The following is a 24394-nucleotide window of genomic DNA, read 5'->3' on the forward strand; positions in this document are numbered from 1 at the left end:
GATAGACGCTCGTCGTGCGGTGAGTTAGGGTTTAACGGATAGGCGAGGTCTAGTGTCTAGGCAGATTTAAGTAAATTTATTATATATTATATAAACTTAAAATGATAAATAATTGTATTAGGATATATAAATTACAAAATAAAATAATATATATTATAAAGTATTAAAACATAGGAGAAAAGACCCAAATATGAATAGGAGAAAAGACCCAAATGTGAAAAGACAACTATAAACAATTATTCAAGATGGACGGTAAATGATTCAGCCATTTACAAGATTCAAAACGTAGGATCACAATCTACTGAATGGTTGTCTTAACTATTAGGCCATGCTCTAAATATAATACATCCAAATGGGGGTGGACCGCATAATACACCCCAATGGACCGTTTTAAGCTACTCCACTGCTAAAACTATTGCAAATTGCGCATTAGGATTATACTTGTATTAGCTGCGCCTTTCCTTACGAGGCAAATGAACCATATAATAGTTTCCAAAAAAAAAAAAAAACCTTATAGTACACCAAGATGGATGTTATACACGTTGGAGTTTGAGCAGAATTCTTTTTGTTATCTCATTGTCTCACATTGCTAGAATTGAAAAGTTTATAATATAACAATGTTCACGTATGAACTTGAGAAACGACATACTACCGGTTGGGTGGGAAAGTGTGAAGTGAAAGAGAGGAAAGGAAGAAAGAAACGAACACGAAAGGACAAGGACTATCCAATAGATTATAAACAATGATTTATTGGGGTGATTACAGTTATTTAATTATCAATAATGCATTATTTTAGTTTGGAATTTGGAAGCATTTGAGAAGTAACATGACAACAACCACATAATAAACAAAAGTGATTGGAAAAAAGACCGAAAATGTGAAATAATAATTAAAAACAACTATTCAAGATTAGTGATAAATGATTCAACCATTTACAAGATATGAATTTAGAACAACAATCTATTAGATCGTTGTATTAATTATTAAGTGGTGCTCTAATATAATAGATCCAAATGGGGACGGACCGTATAAAACACCCAAATGAACAACAATCTATTAGTTTTTAGGCTCCACTGCTAAAAACTAAAGCAAAATAGGCATTAGGATTAAACTTGTATTAGCTATCTTTCCTTACTAGTCAAATGAACCATACAATACACCCAAATGGATGCCATCATGCCATATATAAACAATGTTTTGAAGGGACAAGGTTGCTAACGCTGCCTTTTTATATATGTAAGCAACAACCCTAAATCTTATTGGAACTAATTAACTAATGTATTTATTAGACAGTTGGATTCCTTAACAAGTAGTTAACTATTTTTGTTTAGTTTAGTAGTCAGGTCGTAATTAATTAGTCAAATGAACCATATAATACACCCAAATGGATACCATATATGCATATATAAACAATGTTTTCAAAGGATGAAATGACTTTCTTGCCGGTATGGGGGAAGAGGAAAGAAACTAGCACGAAATTGCAGACCATATCGATCCATTATAATAAATTTCAATGGTCCAAGTTGTAAGTTAATTGTGCAAGGTAAAAACTTATTTACAATTATCAACTTAACCACGTACCTATGGAAGACATCGTCTCAGAAAACTAGGATTAAGAACTAAAGTTCTCCTGCAACTCTACACAACTGAAAGCAAGGCTTGCTCAATGGGGCTTGAGTTTTCTATGAACTTGCGTATTTAGTGGAGAGAGCAGGGACCTCATTTTTATACATGGAATTCAATAAGGATCCCTCCCATTAAGTGATCCTTATCAAAGAGTAGCATTATCAATGTAAAACACTTATGCATTATATCAGCTAGAAGAGTTTTAGTTTTACCGAGAATGTATCTGACTTGAAACTGTAAAGAAATACAACCCCTGATAAGTCTACCACAAGTGTCAATCCTTATCTCCTTATCATTCCACATGTATCAAAGCACCAAGTGTTTGCTCTCATATAGAACTTACACAAGTCTCATGTAATTTCATCTAACTTATTTTCTACAACGGTAAATATATTTTAATGGCTCCGGTTTTCACATGCCAGTCAGTCACACGCTCAACTCCTCAACGTTCGGGCTTAGTGGCTCGAAGAGAGCTTCCACTTCACTCTGGTTCACATCCCTCTTACTTTGACGGGTTCCACTTCGGATTCTGCATTGACAAAAAACAGAAGCAAAAGATAACGATCTGTTCTGATACAAGGAAAGTAAGATGATTGTATAACTGTAGGTCTAGTAGAGGCTGTAATGGTTTATGTTGCAGCAACTCCGTCAGCAAGTGATTTTATAGTAAGGAATCTTGAGCATAATTAACGAACCTGATCCTTGTCCACCAAAACTGCCCGTACACCTTCAGCAAAATCATTCCGCAAAGACGATCTTATGGCAACGCGATATTCCGTTTTCGTCACACCAGTTAGCTGGTATGGATTAAGTAAAGCACATGTTACTCACTCAGAAAATGTGAAATACTACAACACAAAATCCATCAAAAAGGATGCAACTACGCGATGAATGAAACGAAAAGGTAGAAAGTAAGACTCACTGGATAATTGATTGTCATTTTTCCCAAGCGCAGATGCAACTTTGGAGAAGTAATTTTGCGTCAAATACAGTGAAAGAGGAGCACCCTTTCCAAGACCTTGAAGAGCTTCATTAGCCCACTCCACCACTACAACAGAAACAATTTGATAGAAAATACTTGACAGCGACGTACAAGCCTCTCTATAGAAGAGTAAGACAGACTTCATTTCGTCATCGATAAACAAATGGCATTGACAAACTTACCAGTAGCATCTGAACTCTGTTGCTGCTTTTTAAGTTCATCAATCGTCACAAGAACCGACTTATTTGCACCAAATGCTGAAGTTATTTGAGGTAAAAGACTCCTGAGCTGCGCTTCAAATCTGGGTTGCTGCTGAATTTCGCCACAGTTGTAATTGACAACATTGACAATTGTCTCTCTGACAAGGCAATAGTACCTTCGTAATGATCCGGTACTGACCGTGACCCGATAGGCCAATACCAAAGGCAATTTTTATGCCCATGAAGCTTATAAGTGGCTGTCAAGCCCGACACATGAAAGATTATGTGCGACTTTAATTATGCAAAGAGTGAAGAGGCAATTTTCACCAACCTCCAGTCAAGAATTTGGGCCTCACAAATCACTACCCAATATGCTTTTCTCTCATGCCTTCCGTTCATGGTTCGATATTCTGGTGTCCTAGGACCCCGACATGAAAAGTTCCAACTTTTGTTCAATTTCTTGACGAAACAATCACATTTACCCTTACGGCACGGCACGGTTCCGGGCATAGAATATGGGTTGGGTTCCGTTACAGCTCCACTAATTAGCACCGTAGAGAGGGAAATAAAAAGACAAGTTTGGATTTCTTACAACGTAGTGAGTCTCTCGACATGGCTCCTGTGTTGGATGCTAAACACTTCCAGGTGGATCGAGAAGGGATGCAGCAGCAACATCAAATGAAGCTAACGGCTAGTTTTTTTAATTTGTAACGGCTAGTAAGTTTTTAGTAATAGTTTTTGACAAGTGTAAAGCTTAGATTAAAAGCTCCAATGAAGGGCTTAGATTAGCTTTGTACTATCAGGTTGTTGTGGTTTTTGTCAGCTAGCTCCAATGGAGATAAGGGCTGACTGTACACACCAAAACCCTACTGACACCATATATATATGAGTGTTATGTGCTGCTGCAATGAAAGACTGCATATAGCCGAAATTCCCCTTCCATATTTCTGTGAAGAACATTACCATTCTCCATAACACAAACCTTTCAAAACAATCATACAAAATATAAACCTTATAAAACACTAACATGGCCTCAGAGCTTAGTTCCTGATCTCAGAAATCTGGGCGTTGTGGAATCTGTATTTGGGGTTGTTCAGGTAGAGGCTGAAACCCTAGGTGTCAATACAAGTCGAAGATGAAAGGATCTGTGAGTGGCGATCTTAAAGCTCTAATCTTTGATGGAGAAAACTATGACTATTGGAGGATCCGGATGACAACCATCTTCAAGTCGTATGATCTCTGGGAAATGGTTCAACATGGATATGAACTACCAGAAATGGAGATTGATGCTCTAGAAGAGGATCTTACAGAGAAGCAGATAGCTACACTGAAGGAGAATAGGATGAATGATGCTAGAGCGTTGGGAATCATTCAAGGGGCTGTCTCAGACTTCATATTTCCCAGGATAGCAAATGAAGAAACTGCTAAAGCTGCTTGGGATACTCTGCAACAAGAATACAGAGGAGATGTGAAGGTACGGAAAGTAAAACTCCAGTCTCTTAGACGTGATTTTGAATATACACGCATGAGAGAAGATGAGCCACTTAAAGACTATTTTTCTAGGCTGTTTGATGTTGTGACTCAAATGAAAACTTATGGAGAAGAACTGCCTAATGAAAGAATAGTGCAAAAGCTTCTAATTAGTTTGACTAAGCCTTATGACTCTATTGTGAGTGTAATAGAAGAAACTAAGGATACTGATACACTCAGTGTGCAAGATGTGATGGCTTCCTTGAGAGCTTTTGACCAAAGGCTCGAAAGACATGCTGATGGGACAACTGAGAAGGCTTTCCAGTCACTTAACATAGGGGCTTCTAGTCATTCTAATCAACATCAAAATAGACCGAGGAAAGATTGGAAAGGAAAAAAATAAGAAATGGGAAGGAAGACCAAGTGGGGAGAATAGACACAACAGTGGAAACAACAGTGGTGGTAAAATTAAACCATTGTGCAAATACTGTGATAAAGCACACTTTGGTGAATGTTGGTTCAAGGGAAAACCAAAATGTCACAAATGCAATAGATTTGGTCACCTACAGAAAGATTGCAGATCAAATACTACTCAGCAAGTGAACATTGCAAATCGAGTACAAGATGAAACAAATGTTTTTTTGTGCTTTTAGTGCCAGTGTTGTAAAAGATAGTGAAGTTTGGTATATAGACAGTGGGTGCAATAATCATATGACTGCCCACGAGTCTCTATTGACAGACACTGACACTACATATACTGGAAAAGTAAAAATGGGAAATGGCAATATTGTGGAAGCAACTGGCAGGGGCACTCTCATCATAGAAACCAAGAGAGGAAGAAGACACATTAAGGAAGTCATGTTGGTACCTGGTCTGGAGGAAAACCTTTTAAGTGTTGGACAGATGATGGAACATGGTTATTTCTTACTGTTTGGAGATACTATGGTTGAAATATATGATGATAGAACTCTGTCGAATCTGGTTGTGAAAGTTCAAATGAAAAACAGAAGCTTCCCATTATTGCTAAAGTGCTTGGAAGAAGTGGCAAGAAAGGCAAGCACAATTGACTCAGAGAGATTATGGCACAAAAGATTTGGACACTTGAATGTGCAAAGTTTGAAAAACCTGCAGAAACATGAAATGGTGCAAGGTTTGCCCCAACTGGATGAAATGAATGAAGTTTGTGAAGGCTGTGCATTTGGAAAACAACACAGGGACAATTTCGAAATTGGAAAGGGTTAGAGAGCTGCAAAACCACTAGAACTAATTCACACTGATGTGTGTGGTCCAATGAAGAATGCATCCATCAGTGGGAACAAGTATTTTTTGACTTTCATAGATGACTACTCAAGAATGTGTTGGGTATATTTTATGAGATTCAAATCAGAAGTCTTTAATATTTTCAAGAAGTTTAAAGCAATGGTGGAGCTGCAAAGTGGGTATCAAATCAAGAAGATAATGAGTGATAGGGGATGTGAGTATACCTCACTGGAATTCAATGCTTTCTGTGAGGAATTGGGTCTAGAAAGGCAACTCACAGTAGCATACACTCCTCAACAAAATGGCACTGCAGAGAGAAATAACAGAACTATAGTGGAGATGGCAAAGTCCATGCTGCATGAAAAGAAAATGCCCTATTCATTTTGGGGAGAAGTTGTGAACACTGCTGTGTATATCTTGAATAGATGTCCCACCAAGGCTTTGGAGAAATGAACACCATTTCAAGTGTTCAGTGGAAGAAAGCCTGGAGTCAAGCATTTGAAAGTTTTTGGCTCTGTGTGTTATGCACTTGTGCCATCACAACTCAGACGTAAATTACAAGAATCCAGCAACAAGTGCATCTTTGTTGGATATGGTACAAATGAGAAAGGCTATAGATTGTACAACTTGAAAACTCAGAAAATCAATCTCTTAAGAGATGTGATTTTTGATGAAGAAACATTGTGGAATTGGGAAACAAAAGCAGTGGAAGAAGACAAAGTATTACTGCAAATTGGTGTTACTGAACAAAGAATTGCACAAAATGGAAGTGGTGCAACTCATGAATTTGAAGAAGGAAGCATACAAAGCTCTCAGATTTCACCATTTCAAACTTCTCAAAGTTCACAGAACTCAAGTGCAAGTTCAATGTCTCAACAGGAAGAGCAACAAAGCTCAAGCTCTAGCTCGGGATCAACACCAATTAAGATGAGAAGCTTGGATGAAATCTATGCTGCTTGCAATTTTTGTGTTACTGAACCAGAAACTTTTGAAGAAGCTGAAAGTGACAAGGCATGGCAGATAGCAATGGAAGATGAAATCTCAATGATAAAGAAAAATGGAACTTGGACTCTAGTTGATAGACCAAGTGATAAACCTGTGATTGGTGTGAGATGGGTTTATAAAACCAAGTTGAACTTGGATGGATTTGTGCAAAAGAACAAGGCTAGATTGGTGGCTAAAGGATACTCCCAAAAGCCTGGAATTGATTTTAATGAGACATTTGCACCTGTGGCTAGACTAGATACAATTAGAACTCTAATTGCATTAGCTGCACAGAAAGGTTGGCAGCTATATCAGTTAGATGTTAAGTTTGCATTCCTAAATGGTGTGCTAGAGGAAGAGGTCTATGTGGACCAGCCACAAGGTTTTGAAGTCAAAAGGTCCGAGAGCAAGGTGTATAGACTAAAGAAGGCACTCTATGGCCTGAAACAGGCACCAAGAACCTGGTACAGTGAGATTGATGCACATTTAACTAAGTGTGGGTTCAAGAAAAGCCTCAGTGAAGCAACACTTTACATCAAGGTTGAAAACAAGTCAGAAATTCTCATAGTATCTATCTATGTGGATGATGTGGTCTTCACTGGAAACAGTAAGAAAATGATGGATGAATTCAGAAATGAAATGATGGGAAAATATGAGATGACAGATTTGGGGCTACTTCATCACTTTCTTGGAATGGGGGTGATTCAAAAGTCGGATTGCATTTTCATTCATCAGATGAAATATGCACAAACACTTCTAGATAGATTTGGTCTTAAGGGATGCAAACCAGTAAGCACTCCCTTAATTGCAAATGAAAAACTCAAAAGTGAAGATAGAAGTGAACCAGTAGATGCAAATCTCTACAGGAAAATTGTTGGCAGCCTGTTATATCTCACAGCAACAAGATCGGACATCATGTATGCTGCAAGCCTACTATCAAGATTCATGCACAATCCTACCAAAACACATTTGGGAACCGTTAAAAGGGTTCTTAGGTATGTGCAAGGGACAATCGATTTTGGAATCAAGTATGAGAAAGGACAGACAACTATATTAGTCGGTTTCTGTGATAGTGACTGGGGAGGCAATGAAGATGACATGAGGAGCACATCGGGGTATGCATTTACATTTGGCTCTAGTGTATTCTCGTGGGCCTCAGTTAAGCAACAAAGTGTTGCACTATCAACAACCGAAGCTGAATATGTGAGTGCTGCAGAAGCAACATTTCAAGCAATCTGGCTAAGATTTGTTCTCAAAGATTTTGGGGAACTGCAGGTTGAACCAACTAAGCTAATGTGTGATAATACCTCAGCAATAGCAATGACAAGGAATCCAGTATTTCATCAGAAAACACGACACATCAAAAGGAAGTATCATTTTATCAGAGATGCAATACAAGAGAATGTCATTGAACTAATGTACTGCAAAACTGAAGATCAGGTAGCAGACATCTTTACAAAAGCACTACCAAAAGAAAGGTTCACTTACCTCAGAAGCCTACTTGGAGTCAACACCAGGAAGAGTTTAGAGGGGAGTGTTGGATGCTAAACACTTCCAGGTGGATCGAGAAGGGATGCAGCAGCAACATCAAATGAAGCTAACGGCTAGTTTTTTTAATTTGTAACGGCTAGTTAGTTTTTTAGTGATAGTTTTTGACAAGTGTAAAGCTTAGATTAAAAGCTCCAATGAAGGGCTTAGATTAGCTTTGTACTATCAGGTTGTTGTGGTTTTTGTCAGCTAGCTCCAATGGAGATAAGGGCTGACTGTACACACCAAAACCCTACTGACACCATATATATATGAGTGCTATGTGCTGCTGCAATGAAAGACTACATATAGCCGAAATTCCCCTTCCATATTTCTATGAAGAACATTACCATTCTCCATAACACAAACCTTTCAAAACAATCATATAAAACATAAACCTTATAAAACACTAACATCTTGCTGTTTTGTTCTTATTTCCAGTCCTGTTTCTCGAGCTTGGTGTTTCTGGTTGCAAATTTTGGTTCGCCGGTGTAGTGCACAGGGGAGGGGATTGTCTCGCATTGTTCCAAGCAGTTAGAGGCGGTTGACAACGGTTGCGATGATGTGTTTTTCTACAGGGAGAACATACAGGAGTCAGCAGTTATCTTTTTGCAATCGTTTTCGATTATGAAGGACAAGAAAGAAAAAAAAATGAATGTAGAAAGAAAACATACAAGTTTTAATATATATGTAGTAGATCCAGATCAGATTTTTGGAAACGCATCACATAGCAGTTAAAACACCTGGCCGTAAATGAAGGGTTTGAGATACCGCTATAGTGGCATCCTAGGTGTGAGTTTCTCTCGTATCGGATCACTTATTGTAAGAATATCAATAGTGAAAGTTAAATACCAATGTCGGGAAAGGAAGTCGATGATGACAAGAGAGGTTTGGCTTGAAAAATGTACAAAGTTTGCAACATGTGTTATCGGAGTATCAACTTGAAGCTGTTTGGGATAAAATCTGAACTTTGGGCCAGAGAGAAAGTCGGCCCAAACCCAAGGCCCAGAGGAAAACTTAGGAGGCAGGAAAGAGGCTTTCGGCTGGGCACAAGTTACAAAGGCCACCTGCTTACCTGCTCAAAGACCACAGGGGGTAGGTTATTCAGTCACTACACAGCCCAATAAAGTACTTTATTGGTGGCATTCATGTAAAAAAGCTAGTGAGTCATCACCAAACCGCATTCGGGCAACCGCTATTGCTACAGGAACCCAAGCTGAAGTCGTCTATAAAAGGAGGAAGAGAAGACAGAATTAAAGACACTCAATCAAACAAACAAAAGCCAAAACTCTGCTCAAGCTAGATTTGCCTTCAACGAAGCTGTAGTCAGCACAAGCCTTCATCCCATTCGGGATAAACCTTCCCAAACCCCTGTAATAGCTCTGCTACCTTGTTCATGGTGGTATCGATTCATTTTGTATCCTCTTCTCCCCCGTCAACCCCTCTAAAAGCTTTCAGACCTTTGACAGAGCCACAAGGATAGATTTTGTAAGAAGTTCAGCCTTGGCCAATAAGGTTCAAACTTACCCGACTATCTTTGCTCTGTCTTTGTCTTTTCTTTCTTTTAAAAGCACAATAACATGTTATATATTCCCAGTTATATACAAGTTATTTCTAGCAAAGTCATAATGAAAGTAAGTCTTCAGCACTTGAATCCGATCTGAATCGCGTCAGAGTTCAAATCAGATCTAAGTCTTAAGCCCGCGGGCATGTAATTTAAAGATCAGTTTAAAAGTCCTTGGCCTCAAGGCATAAAAAAGAACTCTATGTGGACTCAACCCATCCACGACAATCCTTGATAAGCGAGAAGTCCGAAGTTACTTGGGGCGCAAGTAATCAACCTATTTCTCCGTTTTGTTGCTATTATATCTTGATTCATAGAAAAGGCTTAAGCAGGGAGTGAATTCTGATAGAAAGCCTCAAGGCCTACACCTAAGGCCCCACGAAGGCATCTATTTAGCTTCATTTCATGTTGTGGTCTAGTTGGTCCGAGTATAAGGATTAACTCTGATGGGAAGCCTCAAGGCCTATACCTAAGGCCCTACAAAGGCACTCATTTGGGTTCGTCCTACCTCTTGGATTCAGATAATCAAAAGTATAATAGTGATAAGACTCTGGCAACCATAAAAGACCAAATATGATACATCCAAGCGCTGGTTTAGTTTGACAGGAAGCCTCAAGGCCTATACCTAAGGCCTCACAAAGGCACCTGTTATATCTAACTTGGTTTCTCGGGCGTATACATATTCAATCAAAGCTTAACACCCATTCAACATCTGCCATACTGAAGATGGCAGTGGCACGCCTGAGCACGACAAAGTTAATCTTGATTGTGAGCCTTAAGGCCTACATCTAAGGCCCCACAAAGGCACCCTTTCAAATTAACTCTGTCCTTCTCTTTCAGAACTGCCCGACGAGCCTTGCCCGAAGTGTGTCTTGCCCGACCAAGATCTGCCCGACAAAGGCTTGCCCGAGCGAGCCCGAGAAGAAAGCAGAAGTACGACAGATACCCTCAACCGACGCCATTCTCCCAGGGGAGCTGTGTGCTCGTCCGCCAGGAGATTCCTGCGACGAACAGAAGCTCTTCATCTCTCCGTCATTAAATGTTTCGTAAGCAGCATTGTTAAAGTTCTCTACAGGGGGAAACTGAAGATGGTTTTGAATGAAGAAGAATGGAAAATATAATTTAGAAAATGAGAAAGAAAATTATAATTGAAACTAATAAAATGAGAGGATAAGCTCGGGTTCCAATGGAAAGGGGGAAATTTTCAGAGCGAGAAGGAAGCGGTTTTTTCACTTGCTCTCTTGGGCTTTGGGCTTTGGGCTTTTGGATTGGATTGGGCCAATTACTTACTTAGGCCCCATCCCACCTGATGACTATTTGTCGGTCTATATTGACTAGAGTGAACGTGCTAAACTAGAATTTTGAGGTCTTGAATTAGCGAATGTCATGAGCCAGACCTATAAGGCTGTCTTTAATAAGAAGTTGCCGCGTTTTGTCAAAACTGATCCATCTAATTGCAAATTGTAACCATATTAGTTGAGTGCATATGCTACATTACATGTAATGAATATTCAGTACGGGTGACAAGTGATCAGACTTGTAGGGTTGTTCAATAAGAAGTTATCACGCTCTCAAGAGTGGAGCTAGATGGGAGCACTTCCCTACCAAAGTGTTATCCTTCTCCCCTTTACAAGGAATTTGTGTCACCATTAGATAGGAGATTCGAACACAAGACCTTGAATTGAGAGGTAAACGCTTTTACAAAGCTTCTACAAGCACCTTCTTGTTTACCAAAATTATTGAGACTAAAGGAGGTCTTAACGCCATTTTGGCTAATACTGTTATGTATATTTACGAATGGTTTTAAGTTTGGGTTTAATTGGATAATCAGAGATTAGTGCATCAAACTATGGATATCAAAAACCAAAAGCACAATTCATATTCCTCTAACAAGTCCACGCAAATAACCACAATCAAAATGTTAGTTCATAACTGGTCATATAGAACTCAGTACAAAAGCACTAAAAGCGTCCAAGTGAAAGTGCTTTCTCCTCATGTAGTTTCATTTAACTTAGTTTCACATGCCAGTCCGTCACACACTCAACTCCTCAACGTTTGGGCTCAAAGCATTCTTTATCCTTTCTGTACGAGAGACAATAAATTTAAAGTTCTTGTGATGAAACCATGTAAAACATTCAGAAATCTTGATTTAACCCTTTCTCAAGATCATAGGTTGTGTCATCTCAACCTATATCTTAGGTCTTATGAGTGCTCGTAATACACTAATATGACGCTTGTTTTCTGGCCAGGACAGAAACAAAATCATGCAGGAAATCGTCATGACAACTTAAGCGTAAAATGCGACCGGAAAAACACTAAACATGATAGCTATGCTTTCTTCGTGTAAACCTTAACAACAAAGACTATACCGTATCTGTCACAGTGATATGCGACCATAAGCCCAACTCCAAGGATCACCTTTCCAAGAGCTTTGAAGGCTACAAATCAAAAGTTACATGCAGTGATGACATAATCATGAAAAAATACAGTCATAAATTAAAGGAAAACCTACCAACTTCTAGTTCTGGCAATTCACTATTGGGCCATATATTTGAACCACAGTATGATGGATACCTACAATACAGATCACAAATAAAATCTGAGCAAACACAAAGTATTATGTTCTGTTTACGCAAAATCTGTAAGTTCTCAAATAGGATAAATAAAGATAAACATATCCCAGCATAAAGACGACTTGTCCTGGCTAATTCTAAGAAAGCTTGTATCAAATGTATGATAGTTATTCATAACTAACACAAACAACAGTTTGGCCAAACATTACTGGTCTGAGCCATATACTGTGTGACCTCAGACAAAACAGATCCCACATGTACTCAGATTATGATTGATGTCCCAATAGACTTTTAGGCGGTGCTCTGATATAATACATCCAAATTGGGGTGGACCATATAATACACCCCAACGGATCGTTTTAAGCTCCTCCACTGCTAAAGCTATTGCAAAATGCGCATTAGGATTATACTTCTATTAGAAGCGCCTTTCCTTACTAGGCAAATGAACCATATAATACACCAAGATGGATGTTATACACGTTAGCGTTTGAGCAGAATTTTTTTGGTTATCTCATTGTCTCACATTGCTAGAATTGAAAAGTTTATAATATAATAACGTTCGCATATGAACTTGAGAAACGACATACTGCCGGCTGGCCAGGAATGTGCAGTGAAAGAGAGGAAAGGAAGAAAGAAACAAACATGCATGAAAGGACAAAGACTATCCAATAGATTTCAAACAATGACTTCTTGGGGTGATTACAGCTATTCAACCATCAATAATGCATTATTTTAGTTTGGAATTTGGAAGCATTTGAGAAGTAACATGACATCAACCACTTAATAAACAAAAGTGATTAGAAAAAAACCCAAATGTGAAGGAATAATTAAAAAAAATTATTCAAGATAAGCGATAAATGGTTCAACCATTTACAAGATATGAACTTAGAACAACAATCTATTGGATCGTTGTATTAACTATTAAGTGGTGCTCTAATATAATATATCCAAATGGAGACGAACCATATAATACACCCAAATGGACCATTTTTAGGCTCCACTGCTAAAAACTAATGCAAAACGGGCATTAGGATTAAACTATAAGAACTAGGATTGCAGGGAAGACAAAACACGCAGGAAAGCTACAAGACTACACATGGTTTTCACTGTGATTAAATACCCTCAACGTTGTAGGGAGCAACCTTTTTATAATCACTTTTCAGATTACATCAGGGTTTCAAAAACCCTATTTACAAGCTTACATTTTGAAATTCAAATACTATAACTAATTCTGACAAAACAAATATTTAAAAATTCAAATGATTTTAACAGAAGCTCTACTTGATAAGTGTTGTTGACTGAGTAAACCAACTGAAGAGTTTCTGTTTGAAGAGGAAACTTGACTCCGTCTAACATAAACTTGTATTAGCTAGCTTTCCTAGTCAAATGAACCATATGATACACCCAAATGGATGCCATCATGCCATATATAAACAATGTTTTGAAAGGACAAGGTACCTAACACTGTCTTTTTATATAATGTAAGCAACAACCATAAATCTTATTGGAGCTAATTAACTAATGTATTTATTAGACAGTTGGATTCCTTAGCAAGTGGTTAACTATTTTTGTTTAGTTTAGTAGTCAGGTCGTAATTAATTAGTCAAATGAACCATATAATACACCCAAATGGATGCCATATATGCAATATAAACAATTTTTTCAAAGGATGAAATGACTTTCTTGCGGGTATGGGGGAAGAGGAAAGAAACTAGTACGAAACTGCAGACCCTATCGATCCATTATAATAAATTTCAATGGTCCAAGTTGTAAGTTAAATGTGCAACGTAAAAACTTATTCACAATTATCAATTTAACCATGTACTTGTGGAAGACATCGTCTTTGAAAACTAAGATTAAGAACTGAAGTTCTCCTGCAACTCTACACAATTGAAAGCTCGCTCAATGGGGTTTGAGTTTTCTGTAAACTTGCGTATTTAGGGGAGAGATCAGGGACCTCAATTTTATACATGGAATTTAATAAGGATCCCTCTCATTAATTGATCCTTATCAAAGAGTAGCCTTATCACTGTGAAACACTAATGCATTATATCAACTAAAAGAGTTCTAGTTTTATCGAAAATGTATCTGACTTGAAATTGTAAAGAAATACAACTCCTGGTAAGCCTACCACAAGTGTCAATCCTTATCTCCTTATCATTCCACATCACCAAGTGTTTGCTCTCATTTAGAACTTACACAAATCTCATGTAGTTTCATCTAACTTATTTTTCACAACGGTGAATATATTTCAATGGCTTGGTTTTCACATGCCAGTCAGTCACATGCTCAACTCCTCAAAGTTCGGGCTCAATGGCTCGAAGAGAGCTTCCACTTCACTCTGATTCACCTCCCTCTTACTTTGACGGGTTCCACTTCGGATTCTGCATTGACAAAAAACAGAAGCAAAAGATTGTTGAGAGTTGTCCCACATTGGTGAGGGACAAGGTTTGTTATGTGCTTATATGATCTTGGGCTACTTCCTATATTGCCAATTGGTTTTATGATGGAACCTCAATTTCATCAAAGATAACGATCTGTTCTGATACAAGGAAAGTAAGATGATTATATAATTGTAGGTCTAGTACAGGCTGTAATGATTTATGTTGCAGCAACTCCGTCAGCAAGTGATTTTCAAGTAAGGAATCTTGAGCATAATTAACGAACCTGATCCTTGTCCACCAAAACTGCCCGCATACCTTCAGCAAAATCATTCTGCAAAGACGATCTTCTAGCAACGCGATATTCAGTTTTCATCACTACCAGTTAGCTGGTATGGATCAAGTAAAGCACATGACAACTCACTCAGAAAATGTGAAATACTACAACACAAAATCTATCAAAAGGATGCAACCTTGAAGAGCTTCATTTGCCCACTCCACCAATACAACAGAAACAATTTGATAGAAAATACTTGACAGCCACGTACAAGCCTCTCAATAGAAGAGTAAGACAGATTTCATTTCATCATCGATAAACAAATGGCATTGACAAACTTACCAGTAGCATCTGAACTCTGCTGCTGCTTTTTAAGTTCATCAATTGTCACAAGAACCGACTTATTTGCACCAAATGCTGAAGTTATTTGAGGTAAAAAACTCCTGAGCTGCGCTTCGAATCTGGGTTGCTGCTGAATTTCGCCACAGTTGTAATTGACAACATTGACAATTGTCTCTCTCGCAATAGTACCTTCGTAATGATCCGGTACTGACCTTGGCCCGATAGGCCAATACCAAAGGCCATTGTTATGGCCACGAAGCTTATACGTGGCTGTCAAGCCCGACACGTGAATAGCATACTCTACTATTGTGTTACATTGTGAGAATTTTATCCAAAATTAATTGACAATAAGTGAATAAGTTGAAAGATTATGTATGACTTTAATTATGCAAAGAGTGAAGAGGCAATTTTCACCAAACTTCAGTAAAAAATTTGGGCCTCACAAATCACTAAACCCAATATGCTTTTCTCTTATGCCTTTCGTTCATGGTTTGATATTCTGGCGTCCGAGGACCCTGACATGACAAGTTCCAACATTTGTTCAATTTCTTGACGAAACAATCACATTTACCCTAACGGCACGGCACGGTTCCGGGCATAGAATATGGGTTGGGTTCCATCACAGCTGCAACACTAATTAGCACTGTAGAGAAGGAAATAAAAAGACAACTATTGATTTCTTACAACGTAGCGAGTCTCTTGACATGGCTCCTGCTGTTTTGTTCTTATTTCACGTCCTGTTTCTCGAGCTTGGTGTTTCCGGCAGGGCCGATCTATAGATTTTTGAGGCCCGGAGCAACGTAAAAAAATATGCCCTCACTTTATATAAGAAAATTATTTGTTTTCACATGTAAGACATCGATAAAATTATACTTACACAAACACTTAAAACTTAATGATTTAGAAACAAGAAAAAACTAATTTATTTTGTATCGTGAGAATGAAACAAAAAAACTCTGGGTTTACAAGTAGATAGATAGATATGGGTTTACAAGTTGCGGATTGCTTTGCTAACTATGATGTTGATCTGGCTGGGGTTCATTGGTGAGATTCTTGATTTCCTTGTGCTACTTTGACATATCACCATAAGTTGTCTTTTTTGCCTTGTTATAGTTTCGTGTGGGGTTTTTTTTCTTCTTCTAATGTTGATTGGGTTCTTTTCTTCCAACTCCTGCCCACTCATTATTGTCTGAACCACACCTAGTATTACCCTCATATCCACTAAAACTTCAAGCTTTACCAATTTGTCACAAGCGAAGATGGTAGCTCCCAACACCAATGAGGTTCCAAACAATTACGATCGAAAAAGCGAAGTGAAAGCTTTTGATGAGACAAGGGAAGGCGTTAAGGGTCTTGTTGATGCCGGGGTAGCCGAGGTTCCTAGAATTTTTCATCAACCACCACAATTGGACGATCAGTACTCCATCAACAATACAAGCACTGACTCAGAAGCCACCCAGTTTAGCATTCCGCTAATAGACCTTGAAGACCATGGTAATCCAACTAAGCGCAATGAGATTGTTGCAAAAGTTGGAGAGGCATCAGAGACTTGGGCTTCTTTCAAATAGCGAATCATGGGATACCTGTAAGTCTTCTGGAGGGGATAAAGGATGGGGTACGTGGGTTTTATGAGCAGGACACTCGAGTCAAGAAAGAGTTTTACACTCGTGATCACTCTAAACCTTTGTTTTACAATAGCAACTTTGATCTTTATAGTTCACCGGCAACGAATTGGAGGGATACTTTTAAGTGTTACATGGCTCCAAATCCTCCTAAGCCAGAAGACTTGCCAGAAGTATGCAGGTATTTGACAACCCAATTCTCTGGTTTAATTGGTGACAGTAACCTGGTGCAGATTCCTTCCTTGATGGATTAGATCATTAAACTCCATACTTTTGACAAGTTTAATGTGCTTTCCTGGTTTTCAACTTGCAGAGACGTACTGATCGAGTATTCAAAGCGAGTAATGGAGTTGGGGAAATTGTTGTTTGAGTTGTTGTCGGAGGCCCTTGGGCTAAAGCCAAGCCACTTGAATAACATAGATTGTAGTAAGGGGCTACAGGTTTTAGGCCATTACTATCCTGCTTGTCCACAGCCAGAGTTAACTTTGGGCACAAGCAAGCACGCTGATGATTCCTTCCTTACGGTCCTTCTGCAAGATCATATTGGTGGTCTGCAAGTTGTTGGTCGTCAAAATAAGTGGATTGATGTACCCCCTGTGCCTGGGGCTTTAGTGGTGAACATTGGAGATCTTTTACAAGTAAGCACACGTATACAATTGCCCTTTTTTTTTCTCCCTAAAAACTACTATTAAATTAAGAGAATAGTATCGTAAACTAAGCTAGTTTGTTAATGACTAATACTCGAGACAAGCTTTGGTCGCATGTTAGCGTTCTCTTAGAATATGTCTTAGAATTCTTCGATTATCAGCTCATATCAAATGATAGATTCAAAAGCGTAGAACACAGGGTAATGGCGAACCGTCCGTGAAGGTCCAAGGATATCCATTGCCAGCTTCTTTAGCACAGGTTTGCTACCATTTACAAATCTCTATGGACCTATTAAGGAGTTGGTATCAGAAGACAACCCTCCAAAGTACAGGGAGACTACTGTGAGGGACTACGACACCCATTTCTATGACAAAGGCCTAGATGGAACCTCTGCCTTATCTCATTTTAAGATCCGAACTTAGACATGGAGGAGCACAGAAGCAGAGACCGCAACGAACAAATCCTGTCTACTAAATAATTTGGCATGAAAATATATATTGGTTTGTTTAATCTGAAAGCACTTTCGCACCACAAAATTCTGGATATGCATATTATTTTGTTTTCTGTTTGCATATGGTCTAATATACTTGTAGAAAGGGTTGGGTTTCTACCCATGCGTCTCAGGTACGAAACTTCCCCTCCTATAAATTATTGTAATAGCTTCGAACTCTCTATCTTCCGCAAAAAAAAAAAATATATATATATATAAATAAATAAAGAAGTAAAATTTTAAAAATAAAAAGGGGTTTTCTAACACTTCTATTCATCATGTTTACAGTTTTTGTGGCATGCTGCTTAGCGCTTAACGAATTCAACTGTGGTTGTGGTTGTGGTTGCGGTTGCGGTTGCATATCAATACTATTATACCATAAGTGTGGGCTTGTTTGAGAATGTTTTTGTTTGTAAGAAGCGGTTTTACACAATTGTGTCGAAAACCTGTTAAAGTATTTATTATAATCCAACTGCTTCTTGGAGAATCACTCTCCGTAAAGTCAGCTAAAAAAAGTAGCCAATCCCGTCCATCCTCCACACTATATAACCCGTACACGAAAGAGGAAGCTGAGGAGACAAAGCAGCCAAAAATGCTAAGAAGATTATATTTTTATACTATATTGATGTATGACAAGTGATATGTACATTTCCGGTTGCAAATTTTGGTTCGCCGGTGTAGTGCACAGGGGAGGGGATTGTCTCGCATTGTTCCAAGCAGTTAGAGGCGGTCGACAACGGTTGCGATGATGTGTTTTCTACGGGGAGAACATACAGGAGTCATCAGTTATCTTCTCGCAACCGTCTTTCATAATGAAGGACGAGAGAGAAAAAAAACGAATATAGAAAGAAAACATACAAGTTGGTTGACAAAAGGGGAAGAAAAATTGAGAGATACAGAGAATAAGAAAAGAAGAAAATCGATGCAAATTTTAATACATATGTAGTAGATCCAGGTATCCAAAGGATTCGGGGCTAATGTACCTGCATTGATGAAAAAACAAAGATGAGATTTTTGGAAACGCATCTGTTGACCCTAAAAACTACCAAGCCTATGTGGCGCACAGGCCGAGTAATTAATAAGCTAACTACGTCCTTCGGTGAATGCGGGGCGTGCCAACTCGTCGGCCGGGCTCGGCCGAGGAGTAAATTTTGTTGATGTTGCGTTGGGTGCGCGGCTGACTTTTGCGTCTTGCGATTGCGGCCAAGAAAGGAACACGTCTCGGCCTCTTGGGCTCTCGAACCTGAAGACAAGGTTACTATTCTGTTTGGGCCCAAAATAGCAGTTTGGGCCGAGGGAGGTATCACTTTCGGCCCGGGAAGACTACGGCGAGAAAGTCATGGGGGCTTCAGCTCATGGGCTTCTAGGCCTAGATCGGTTAAATCAGAGTGCAAGTCGAGTCCTAATACAATAGGGACCCTCGACGAGATCGGTAAAACTAGAAGGCGAATCCGGCTCAGTTAAGGACTAGATTCGTAGTCCTAGCAGAGGTAGGACTGATTGAGGTAACATTAATCCGGAGAAGGAAACCTAGTTCGAATAGGATTAGAACTCGGGCTCGGTGTTCTGCTCCTATAAATACAAGACATTCAGCAATGGAAGAGGCCCCACAAACATCAATACAAAATTGCCCTGCGCAAACTCTCACAACTTGAGATCTTTTTCTTTTCTTTTTTCGCTGACACATCTTCCGTTGGCATCAACAGCACTGTGGAAGCAACCGGTGATATCTTAAGTCGGCATAGATAGCTCTGTCACCGTAGAGTCGGTCGGTCTCGCAGTATCTTCCGTTGGCATCAACAGCACTGCGGCGAGAACGGTCGATTGCCTATCCAAGTCTCGGTCGAGAAGGGTTTTCGAATCCTTGTTGGTCGAGGTCATCTCATTAGCCTTCTCGGCGAGGTGAGGTGTTACAGTTATTACATTCGGCACATTGTAAGCCGAATTCGGTTCGTGAACTTTGTAAGAAATAGCAGCCTTGTCTTCAGGCTCGAGAACCCAAGAGGCCGAGACGCGTTCCTTTCTCGGCCGCAATCGCAAGACGCAGAAGTCAGTAGCGCGACCCAACGCAGCATCATCAAATTTACTCCTCGGCCGAGCCTCGGCCGACGAGTTGGCACGCCCCGCAATCACCGAAGGACGTAGTTAGCTTAGAATATATTCGGCCTGCGCGCCACGTAGGCTTTGTAATTTCTAGGGTCAACATTTTGGCACGCCCAGTGGGACCCAGTGCTAAACTACGAAGTTCATGCCAATTGAAACACGATCGGTAAAAAAAAAAACAGCTATGGGAAAGTCGACAGCCGATTTACCGAGTCAGAACATAGGACAGAGTGTGCCACAGGCGCAGAATCCCCTTAGCGTTGGGACACCTGAGTCCACGAGCGCAACTCGCCGAGAGAGAGAACTTAATCTCGGCGGTCAACTCCGTGGTTTAGAGATCCCAAACAGAAACACATGCGTTCTCAATGAAGGGATAATAGAGGAATGTGATGAGGATGGTGGTGAAGGAACAGACCCACCAACGAGGTCATTCCTCAGAAAGCGACTGGACGAGCAGTCTCGGTCAGTCGAGCAGACGTTCAGTCGAGGCATTGACAAGCTGCAGGACGCGATACTCAGTGCCAATGATCGGCAAACCAAACTGCTCGAAATGCTGGTTAGCCAAGTTGGTGGCAGCAGGCCTTTCGATCTTCGCCAAACTTGCTTACCAGAAAACAATCCGGCACCGATTGTACCGGCCGGGCCTATTCTTGCCCCGCTCAAAACAATTAACTTAGAGAAGGGAGGAGGGTCGAACAGTAGGTCAGACGGGACCGACCAAAGGGTCGAGGCAGCATCTGTTGATATGACCGAAGTTCAGCGGATGATCGACTCCGCTATGAAGAAAGGGCCGAAGTTTCCCAAGTTTATTCATCCATACCCAGCTTACGTTGAGACGTTTGGATACCCGAAGGGCTTCAAGATCCCAGATTTTAGTCTTTTTGCTGGTGAATCGTCCCTGTCTTCGTTGGAGCACGTGGCTCGTTTCACCGCGCAATGTGGAGATGTGAATAGTGATTTCCACAAGTTACGGCTGTTCAATTTTTCATTGACCGGCTCGGCATTTGCCTGGTACATCAATCTCCCGCCTAATTCCGTCCAAAACTGGGAGGAGTTGGTCGAGAAGTTCCACGAGCAATTTTATCGGCCGGGGATGGAGATGTCAGTTTCTTCATTAGCACGGATGGCTCAAGCGTCTGATGAGTCACCAATGGATTATCTTACTAGGTTTAAATCGGCTAGGAATTGGTGCCGAGTGCCTTTACCCGAAGTCGAATTTGTCAGACTTGCTTTGAATGGTCTTGACGTCGAATACAAAAAGAAATTCTTGGGGGCAAATTTTCGGGACATGTACGAATTGGCCCAGCATGTCGAGCAGTACGATTATTTGCTCCGCGAGGAAAAGACTTCGAAGACTCCAACTCGGGGAACGATTTACAAGAACCCTACTGTCAATTATGCATCAACCGAGGATGAATGTGTTAGTGTGGATGCGGCTGAGATAGTAATAGATAAACCATACATTTGCAAGGCATTAACTCAGGTTGATTCTAGAGAAGCCAAAAGTCGCTCGGCCACTGAAGGAACATCGAAACCGTCAAAGGTTTATACTTTTGATATTACCAAGGCTGACGCAATTTTTGACCAACTGTTATCAGCAAGAATCATTAAGCTTCGGCCTGGTCATAACATTCCTAAGGCCGAGGAGCTTAAAGGAAAGGTGTATTGCAAATACCACAATTCGAGCAAACACACGACAAACAATTGCGTCGTATTTCGTGATAACGTCCAAAGCTGGATTGATAATGGCAAACTGAAGTTCCCCGAGAAGAGGATGAGTGTTGATACTGATCCGTTCCCCACGGCAACAGTAAGTATGGTCGACGCGTACCTACCCAAGGACAAAGGGAAAGGCAAGGCTGAAGTGGGTGAGACACAACGCCCGCGGAGTCAGAATGTTCGGCCACGGTTCATGGCCGATTCGCGTTCAAATAAACTATCTACGGCCTTAATGGGGCCCGCTATTGTCAAATCTTTGACGGAGTATAGCGCTGATGAAGATAGTGGGACAGCGGTTCTGTGCAGGAAATGTAAAGCGAAGGTCGACAGTGAACCAGAAGAGAAACCTTCTTCGCAACCCGTGGCCGTAACTCGGCAAAAGGTAGCCAATGAAGACCAACATCATGGGGTTTTTGGGAGGCTTGGTCCTAAAGTACGGATGGAAGAGACACCCCCGGTCAGGCGGCGCCTCGATTTTGATGCTTCATTTTATGACGATGATTACTATAAGCGTAATTCTAGCAGTTCAGGATCATCACGGAGTCAAAAGACCTTCAAGCCTCCTGAGCCTAGAGATCAACGTTGGTATACGTACCATTCTTCGAGGGGCGTCTATACCGCGTTGTCCAAATCTCAGAAACGCCGGCATCAACGGATGGATTGCATGGCTCGCCGACAAGCAGCCCAAGAAACTTCGGCCCCTAAGTGGCGACCGAAGGATACAGTTGCCACTCGTGAAAAGCGACCACCTCCACCAATTATGACAGAGTTGGCTCAGGGAAAACGGCTGGTCGGTCAAGACGTCGAGACCATGTTTGAAGAAGCCGATAAGCGGATCAAACTTCTCATTCGACCAGGGGAAATGAAGGCACGTGTTGAACATTTCAGGCAAAAGGCCGAAAGTAAATTATCCCCGATAGCTATCCAAGAGCCTTTGGTCAAAATTCGACGGAATTTGCACCCCCCGTTCCTTGGGGAGTCTTTGGAATATATGCGAGAATTTCATAAGGAACATTCGGCCAACGATTTGTATGGTTTGCCGAAGGCATGTCAGGACACCATTGATCTTGTCTTGGCTTGTCCGGATGCTGAGCGGATCATCCAGAAGACCTCAGATCCAGGATTGAAAGCAAGGTTCCAGCACATACGAGAAGCTCGTGTCTTTGGATTTGAAGTTGACCCGTATACCGATATCGATGTCGCTGACCTTCCTTTCTCGCTAGAGGACCTTCAGTATTTACGATATCACTTTGAAGTATTTTCAGCAGTTTCTCTCTTCGGCCTTACGACCGATGAAATCGCCCGTATTGCCCGTCTTGATGCTTATCTCGACACTAGGGATGCTCGGCTACACTACCAGGAGCAGGTTCAGGACTTGACCCCAAGCTCATTGTCAATCTCGACCTTACCTGAGGCGGTCATGCGGAGCCAACAAGTGGCCGAAGCAGCTCCGCCGGGTGACATTGTTGAAGGGACGGAAGAATCTCGTTGTCCGACTCTGACGACAACCAAATCCGTAGTCGCTAACCAACCGAACGAGGAGGGTCTCGACCAGATGGGCCCGTCCGTCCTGGATAATATGGAAATTAGTATGGTTCATGTATTACCTGCCGATTTTCAATCAAGCACGGCTCAACCAAATTTTCTCGATGGAGATGTGGTTGTCGAGGAACCTGGTCATGTTGATTTTATATCGATTGCTGAAGGCGAGTCAACAGCAAGAAATGATAGCCTAAAGGCCGCTTTGGCCGAATTGTTCCCTCGTTTATCATCGGCCAAGCTTCACCATTTAAAGCCATTGTATGTAACGGCACACATCGAGGGATATCCGGTTTCTAAGGTTTTTGTCGATTGTGGAGCTACTGTCAATATCATGCCCCTGAACATCATGAAGGCCTTACGCCGTTCCAATGACGAACTTATTCCGTCAGGGATCACAATGAGCAGTTTTGTCGGCGACAAGTCCCACACCAAAGGTGTGCTTCCGTTAACTGTGAATATTGCCGGTCGCACCCATATGACCGCCTTTTTTGTGGTTGATTCCAAAACCGAGTATAATGCATTGCTCGGCCGAGATTGGATTCATCAAACCAGTTGTATTCCTTCCTCATTGTACCAAGTGCTTGTCTTTTGGGACGGCAAATCGGTCACTGTTCATCCGGCCGATAGCCAGCCCTTCGAAACCAACATGATTCAAGCACGGTATTATGACGATCACGTCGGCTATATTACGTTGCAAGGCTTCAATGAAGAAGGACGGCCGACTCGGATTTCCGTTCAGAAAGCTATCGAGGTTGGCGCCGAGACTGTCCAGCAGGATTCGGCGAGACTCGGATTAGCTAACTTTCTCCCCGAACCCGATGTTTGACGCCGATCGGGAAGCACGTAGGGCCGCGGTTTCATCTACTATGGAACGACTGCTGGCCCATTGGTATACGATATCCAAACAACCAAATTCGGGTGTCAACCTCGTCGAGTTCCTTGCTGAGGGAGATAATGGGCCTGTATTATCTTTTGATAAAATTCGAGCCGCCCCGGCCAAGCTCGAAGATCATCGGCCCCTTGTCAAGGACCCTTTGGAAGAAATTAATGTTGGGACGGCCGATGACCCACGACTTTTGTTTAT

General features: G+C 40.9%; 2 long non-coding RNA genes and 1 pseudogene across 2 annotated transcripts; 1 reads left to right on the forward strand and 2 right to left on the reverse strand.

Moving 5' to 3' along the window:
- Positions 1 to 1808: 1808 nt before the first annotated feature.
- LOC139188747 (uncharacterized) lies at positions 1809 to 15590 on the reverse strand. Its single transcript, XR_011571992.1, has 4 exons — positions 15187 to 15590; positions 2549 to 2674; positions 2322 to 2423; positions 1809 to 2155 (listed from the first exon to the last, which is right to left on the reverse strand). It is a non-coding gene; the product is annotated as an uncharacterized lncRNA (long non-coding RNA).
- LOC139188749 (uncharacterized) lies at positions 11470 to 12097 on the reverse strand. Its single transcript, XR_011571994.1, has 2 exons — positions 11983 to 12097; positions 11470 to 11695 (listed from the first exon to the last, which is right to left on the reverse strand). It is a non-coding gene; the product is annotated as an uncharacterized lncRNA (long non-coding RNA).
- A 726-nt stretch (positions 15591 to 16316) lies between the features above and the next one.
- On the forward strand, positions 16317 to 18073 carry LOC103438820 (1-aminocyclopropane-1-carboxylate oxidase homolog 3-like; annotated as a pseudogene).
- Positions 18074 to 24394: the final 6321 nt, after the last annotated feature.

This window comes from Malus domestica, chromosome 02, assembly GCF_042453785.1.
Source record: "Malus domestica chromosome 02, GDT2T_hap1".
In the NCBI taxonomy this organism is placed as follows: Eukaryota; Viridiplantae; Streptophyta; class Magnoliopsida; order Rosales; family Rosaceae; genus Malus; species Malus domestica.